Source organism: Sinocyclocheilus grahami, unplaced genomic scaffold (assembly GCF_001515645.1).
Source record: "Sinocyclocheilus grahami isolate Dianchi unplaced genomic scaffold, SAMN03320097.WGS_v1.1 scaffold1070.1, whole genome shotgun sequence".
Classification (NCBI taxonomy): domain Eukaryota; kingdom Metazoa; phylum Chordata; class Actinopteri; order Cypriniformes; family Cyprinidae; genus Sinocyclocheilus; species Sinocyclocheilus grahami.
In genome coordinates, this window is record NW_015506249.1 from 180,934 (window position 1) to 189,060 (window position 8,127).

The 8,127-nt window shown below is 37.0% G+C and overlaps 1 long non-coding RNA gene across 1 annotated transcript; it reads right to left on the reverse strand.

Annotated features, from left to right (window-relative positions):
- Positions 1-1,386: 1,386 nt before the first annotated feature.
- LOC107566371 (uncharacterized) lies at positions 1,387-1,996 on the reverse strand. Its single transcript, XR_001606500.1, has 4 exons — positions 1,974-1,996; positions 1,714-1,767; positions 1,558-1,626; positions 1,387-1,433 (listed from the first exon to the last, which is right to left on the reverse strand). It is a non-coding gene; the product is annotated as an uncharacterized lncRNA (long non-coding RNA).
- Positions 1,997-8,127: the final 6,131 nt, after the last annotated feature.

Genomic DNA, 8,127 nt, shown 5'->3' on the forward strand with positions numbered 1-8,127 from the left:
CAGTACATGTTAATATTATTGTAAATCTTTTTTTTTACTTATGATAGGATTCCCTAGAGCAGGGGTCCCCACACTCGGTCCTGGAGGGCCGGTGTCCTGCAGAGTTTAGCTCCAACCCCAATTAAACACACCTGACGCAGCTAATCAAGGTCTTACTAGGCATACTAGAAACTTCCAAGCAGATGTGTTGAGGCAAGCTGGAGTTAAACTCTGCAGGACACTGGCCCTCCAGGACCAAGTTTGGGCAACCCTGCCCTAGAGAGTCATAGGAGCAATAGACTGCACACATGTTGCAATCTGCACAGCTCTTGGAGAACATGAGGCAGATTATGGGAATAGAAAGTCCTTTCACAGCCTCAATGTTCAGGTAGGTGTATTATACACTCTAAAAATGCTGGGTTAAAAAGGGACAAACCCAGCTATTGGGTTGTTTTGACCCAGCGATTGGGTTCAAAACAACCCAATAGCTGGGTTTGTCCCTTTTTAACCCAGCATTTTTTAGAGTGTACATGCAAGACGATTTTTATTTTCAGTGAGATGAATCATTAACACATGACAATGATCTACTGTACATTTCATCTACAGATGTCTACATCTACATCTACATTTCAGCAAAATGGCCTGGCTCAGTGCATGACTCACAAATTTTCCATGAGTCTGTGTTGTGTCAGCATCAGCGCTTTGAGGAAGGCAAGTTAAATTTGGAACAATACAAAACAATTTAAAGTGTAAATTTTAATTGACAAAGCAAAACTTATACAATTTTCCCCTTTTCTGTCTGTTCTGGGCTTTTTGATGGCCTGTTGGTAGGAGACAGGGGTTACGCATGCCAGAGATTTCTACTAACACCCTATCCTGACCCTCAGACAAGGCCACAAAACCGCTTCAATGTGGCCCTCAGTAAAACCAGGGTCAAGATCGAGATGACCTTTGGTATCCTAAAGGCACATTTCAAGATTGTAACGGCGGTTAAGGGTGTCACCAGAGCGGGCATCACAGATAGTGGCTGCATGTGCCATTCTGCACAATATAGTCACTATCAGAAAGGAGCGAGTACCACCACAAAACCAGCTTCTCTCTGATGTAATTGACCCCATCACACTTGAGCTGGCGCAGCTGTCAGAGATGCAATCACCATTCAATATGTGACTTAATAAAAGCACATTGAAACTGCAGATAGGTCTCAAATGGTTTTATTGTTTATGTGGCTAGGGAGGGAGAAAGAGAAATTTGCATTAATAAGTATTCAGTGTTCATACTAATGTGTTGCTTGGTTTAGGAAGTTCACATACTGAGATCTGTTTTTCCAGCTGTTTGATCTCCAATTTAATTTCTTTAATTTGGAGGCTCCTCAGCTCACAGTCCAGCTCCTTTAATGTGCAGTCCAATTCTAGGCTCCTTTTGCAAAGGGCCCTAACTGAGTCAGTTTCCACCTGAAACAATTCCACCACAAAAAAATCATGACAAGTTTTCTTAAGGCAAGTCAAATCACAAATGGCATGACTTAATATAGGCACAGAACTGGCTGTAATTTATGTGAAGGGTTTAACGCATTACCTTGTTCACATTCCTTCTGAAGCCCATTGAGGTAGAGGCTTCAGTTTCTGGGGCAGGTTGTGAAAAATCCTACAATAAAAGAGACAAGGGCAAGTCACGTTTGTGTGACACATTCAAATGTGTGCCATAAAAATAAATAAAGTCAAATGCATTCACCTCAGCAACGGTTTCAGAACACACAGAGAGGGCGTCTTCGTCATTTGCATCGCCCTAATAGATAAAAGTAAGCAAATGTAAACCATAACTGTTGTAAAGCATATTCATAGTGTTCCGTCTGCTGCATGCTCACCTCTGAGTGGGAGACTGTGTAAATGTGTGCCGGCTTCAACAGGGACACTGTATTTCCCTCTACTGCAGGACGTACAGTCAACCACATGTAACACTTTTAAAAAGGTAGTAATGCATTGCACACATACCCAGTGTCACTTGCTTAGGTGGCCCTCCCCCAGTTCCCTTTCATGGGAACTTCGAACTGCATCCTCTAGGTTTCTCATAGCGACCCCTAGAGGACCCAGTGTCTCGTTCCCTACTCAGGGAACCATGGTTACATAAGTAACCGGAGACGTTCCCTTTCATGGGAACTTCGAACTGCGTCCTCTAGGGGTCGCTATGAGAAACCTGGAGGACGCAGTGTCTCGTTCCCTACTCAGGGAACCATGGTTACATAAGTAACCTGAGACGTTCTCCAAACGTCACACTTCTTTCTGCTTGCTGCAAAAACGTTTTTGTGAAAATGTTCACGAAAATAATAAAAGGTTATGGTAAATACTCACCACTTTGAATTATATTTTTATATTTTGTCTTTATCTGCCGCCAAGAAAGTTTGTAGTTGGGGTTGCATTTAAAAATCAGTGATTATTAATCTTTGATGTAATATACATTCACATTTGTATATACAAATACATTTATACATACATATAGTATACGTATATGTGTACATTTTATGTTCAGCATTTAATAAATTAAAAAAAAAACACTGTAACTGTTAACATTACGTCTAGCACAGTGAAGTAACATGAGTAACTTGAACAGCTCTATCGGAATTAACATTCGATTAATAAATGCTGAAAAACTATTGTTCATTGTTAATTCATGTTAATGCACTTTCACACGTGAGTTTAAAATATTCTAGCTGAGCCCCCAGCGTGAGGTTTTTTTAGGCGACCGTTATTTTAGAATGTATCGCCTTATTGTTTCCATGGCGACGCGTCATGCTTGTCATATGACACAACAGGTTAAGTTCTCTAAATAGTTCCTCCAGGATTTCGCGGGACTTTTTTCTGATTTTTGCGGCCTAAAAAAGCTGCTGCTTTTCTCAAAATTTGCGGTGATATTTGCAGCATTTCTTATTGTTTTGCAGTGAAAATATACCACAGACAACATTCTTCTAACATTGTTATGACTTTTGTGACTTTGAGAACCATTGTAGGGCTCCAGACTAACATTTGAGGACACCAGCACCAGTGCCATTAAGTTCTACAGAAGGTGGCACCAGTGCCTGACAGTAAAGCAGATGATGAAATGTCTATTTGATGTCTGCACTTACATATGCAAGGTGTATTTTTTTGTGTGTTTGCTCATTTGCAATATGTCTCTAAGAATTTCCTGTCAGATGTCAAATATACATTTATTTGAATGCATGTAAAACTGCTTCTGAGACGATTGTCAGATTACACAGCAGATGTTTCCCAGATCTTTAGCAGACGTTTTACAGATGTACTTGTGCTGTCTGGGTAGTTGAGATGCAGATAGAATTAACTTTTATTACTCATAATGTCTAAGCATAATTTAATAAATACAAATATATACACACACACACATTAGGGAGTAGAAATGGCTAATAAGCCTGTAGGCTAGCCTGCTTCTCTGCAGCCATCTACTAGTGGTAATTTAATGTCTTTTTTATTTTAAAATAAGTGTTTGCTTTCATACATTATGAAACTTTCATTTTATAAATGGGGGCAACCTATGAAGGATGAACAAATAATGTCATCAAAAATAACTTTCAAATTCAGAAATACTTAAAGCTTTGAAGTGCTGGGAAATGTTGTTTGAAGCATTTAAAAACACTCAAAAACATTAGACCATTTCTGCCACAAGTTGTTCCTGTAGTTTTACTATGTTAAACCCATGGTGAATAGTAGTGATTTGTTTTTGTTGAACAATGTTTTTCATGGTTTCCACATTTCGTGGCGTTTGTTCTGATATCTGTAGCTTTAACAGAATTCTGCGCCGAATTTGAATGCTTCTCACAAGATTTCACAGAGATGTTATTGATTCTGCTGCGAATTCCACTACTTTCTTCACTGTATCTTCCAGCGCTATGTATAACAGTGTCGCGTGATCGAGATCAGCCGCTTCGGCCCGAGCAGATAAACGGTCTGCGCTGCATAGCTCAAAAGAGTAGCAAGGGTTCATCAGAATCAGAATCAGAATGAGCTTTATTGCCAGGTATGTTTACACATATGAGGAATTTGTTTTAGTGACGGAAGCTCCACAGTGCAACAGAATGACAGTGACAAGACAGGACACAGACAATAAAAAGAATAATATAAAAATATGCAAAATAGACAATGTACAAAAAGGAAAAAACACAATATATAATATAGACAATTTTGTATGTACAGGTATGATATGTGCAATTTTGAAATGTAAATAAGTATGTGTGTTAAATAAATAATGTATACTAGTGTTGTGTGTTCCATGATTATTGTTAAGTGTGCATAGAGGGAGAAGAGCAGTGGGGAGAGGACGCAACCCTGGGGGGCGTCACTGCTGATCGTATGGGTGCTGGATCGTACGAGTGTTGGAGAAAGATCGCTGATTGCTTTAATGCGTAAGTTAAACAAATACATTCAGTAGGCTATTAATTAAAAATGTGTATGATGTATGTGTGTGTGCGCGTATATATGATGGTTACCCTTTACAATAACCCTTACGAAAAAGAAGTTTATTCAAGTGTGCTATTAGTATACTTCTTTTAAACTAAAAATAGGAAAGTATACTTTTAGTCTACTTTTTATGTACTTCTCAGAAATGGGCTTTATGTACTTCTCAGAAATATACTTAAAATGACATTTAAGTATACTTGACTTATACTATATTTTATCTATAATTGTGCTCCTAGAATCCGTGTTTTCATTGTTACACTGTAGGGGGCGCTAGTACACATCTTCTGTACAGAATTTCCAAAACACAAGAGAAGAAAAAAATAGTTTACTACTGTTATACTTAAAGCATACTTAAACGTATACTTTTATATACTAGAAAGTGGGCCAATGTAGTCCCAAGGAGTATTGAAATAGTACACTTACAAGTATACTACTAGTACACTGATATTTGTATACTTACTACATTAAGTATACTTAAAAATATACTTGAACTTTACTTAAGTATACTTACTAAAATAAACTTGAAGTATACTACTTTTTGGTAAGGGAAAGTTGTATTAGTTTAGACAGTCCCTCCAGGAATTGCTGAATTTATTGCAAAATCAAGCAAACGATTTTCGCAAGAGCTCGCAAATTTTCATAATTGCCACATATTTCCCGCAGATTTTGGGCTTATCCATATAACATTGGTCCGACGGCAACGTCGGGTCCCTGTCCAAAAATAGTCACGGTAGGACAGCATAAATCGGTAAAAATATGTAACACAGAACATTTCCTAAAAATGCATTCAGATACGTTTGTACATCTCTACAGTTCTCTGGGGTTGCATGTATAATTGTTACCTTGACTTTTAGCTACATGTAGTACAATATGTATACCCTGTTGTGAATCAGTTTTAAGAGGACATCCACTATAGGCTATTTAAACCGTTTCGAGTATTAATTTTCACTTTACATATTTCAACAAAATATCTAAAATTGTTTGACTATAGGTCTATTTTTATGCAATTTTGTTTGTTTGTTTTACATATCATTTATTTAATTATTAGGCTACTATAGCCTATATCAGTTTACAATAATTTACATAGCCTACTATTTTAAAAGGCTTAAAGTCAGAAAATGTCTTGGGGGGTGTAACTGTCTGGACATGATTAAATAGATTAAAAGTCTCATTAAAAGCATGAAATTATTGTATTACAGGCCCAAATATGTAAAAAAAAAAAAAAAAAAATTGTATGAGACCAACATGAATACAAAGATTACATTCAAAGAGCATGGCTGAATCAAATGAATCAAATTTCTGAACTATTCACATGTTCTTATGGACACCTTATGGTCTTATTCAACATTTTGTTGTTCCTCTATTCATAAAATATCCTGTTGGACATAAAACGTGGTTTTAGACCTGTAAAGACTTGAACAGGATTATTGGATTTAAAGGCATAAATCAATCAAAAATAGAAATTTTGGCATCATTAACTCACCCTGGTGTCCTTCCAAACCCCAAATGACATGGACATTACAAACTGCACATCACCAGTGAGGGACGAAAGATCTCAAAGACGTTCAGTGTTGCTTCTTATGTGAGTACAGTGAGCCCTTCGAAGATGTGCAACTGTATCTATTCGTTACGGCAAGCTTATGTGAAAAATCATAGATGAAAGCTTTTTTTTTTAATCAAGAGACACATGACAAGCATTGTGAATGTATTGTAACTCACAGCAAATACGTACATGCGAATCACACTGTATATTCCTCATGTTTTGATATTCATGTGATGTACAATGCATTTTATAGTATTCGTTTTAATAAATGAAACGGTGATCTTTGAACGTTTTCTGCCCTCTAGTGGACATTCTGGACAGTCTGAAGCAGGACCTCTTGCCCAAACTCGGTCCTGGAGGGCCGATGTCTTGCAGAGTTTAGCTCCAACTTGCCTCAACACACCTGCCTGGAAGTTCCTAGCAATAGCATGCCTATAAGAGCTTGATTAGCTGGTTCAGGTGTGTTTAATTGGGGTTGGAGCTAAACTTTGCAGGACACCGGCCCTCCAGGACCGAGTTTGGGCACCCCTGACTAAAGGCTGCACTGTTTTAAACAGTTGTGTAGCCTATTGTGAATAAAAGACTGCAGTTTTGCTATGACAGTTCAGTTTTGAGTTTTTAGGAACTTTTTTTATATATAACTTTTTAATAATAAAGTTTTATTATTTATTTGTTTACAATTATTATTTATTTGTTTTATGAAATAATTGTGTTAACAATTGTGTATAAACATAGGACTAATGTCTTGGTAAGCATTCTAGCTACCTTGAACTTTGACCTGGTGGCTTTTTCTAACACACCCATTCAATGTCTCAAAACGTTTGATAGTTGAGGTGTGAGCTGTACAACCGGAGTTGTGTAAGATTCGGTTCCTGTGAAAAACTGCTGGAGTGGGTGGAGTTTATGTGAATAGTCATTAGTTCCCATGTTATGGCGTGTCCTTGAAAAAACGCGCAAACGAATGGAACTGAAAATATTAGTGCAAGCTCCCCATTTTGTCTTTTTTTTTTTTTTTTTTTTAAATAACCAGTTTTTACCAGCCTCCACAGCCCCTTAAGTATCTTTTTTTAATTATTCTGAATATCAGGTAGAATTATAATTAAAGTCACACTAAATGCACTTCGGTCACATATTTTCTTCTATTATTATTATAAAGTTTTTTTTTTTTAAAACATCAAAATCTTTCCACACAAGCGTGTTTGGGAATCACCAGTCTCCAAGTACTAATGCAACCCGAATTCAGGAAACGTTGGGAAATTTGAATAAAATAAAAACTAAAAGACTTTCAAATCACATGAGCCAATATTTTATTCACAATAGAACATAGAGAACATAACAAATGTTCAAATGGAGAAATGTTACACTTTTACCCACTAAATGAGCTCATTTCAAATTTGATGCCTGCTACAGGTCTCAAAAAAGTTGGCACCGGGGCAACAAAGGGCTGAAAAAGCAAGACATTTTGAAAAGATTCAGCTGGGAGAACATCCAGCAACTAATTAATTTAATTGACATCAGGGCCCGTATGTATAAAGCCGCTCAGAGTAAAAGTTGAGTCTTAAGTGTGTCAAAATTCTAAGAATTACATAATTTTACTCTTATTCCTAGACTTTGGAATAAGAGCAATTCATAAAGGTTCCTAAGTGTTAAGATTAGGTCTCATCTCCTAAATTATTTAGGAGAGCTGGAGAGGTCTCCTGACCTAGTTAGGAGTAACAAGATGGCAGCAAAGAGGAGGAGACACACACTTTCCAATGAAGATATGATGTATTGGAGTTATATGATGATATGGAGTTTCACTAAATTGGCAACATTGACATTGACTACAACATAATCAGTTGTTAATATTTTGTTGGTCCTCTTTTGTTTTTGCATGTGTTCATAATTTCTTTGTATGACAGCATGGCCAAAAATTATGACCGCATTGGCATGTTTCATTGCATTATTATCACAAATAAAACAATTGATTCTAAGCAACTATGCAATATGCTTACAAAATTTGTAAACATTTTTTTTTAAAGTAAGGGTGATGTATAATTTCCTAGGCAAATTTACACTTTTGACCTCTACTATATAGCAGTTCTTTGACTTTCCAACTGACCGTCAAACGGTTTGATTGGCCGAATTCCTCAAGCG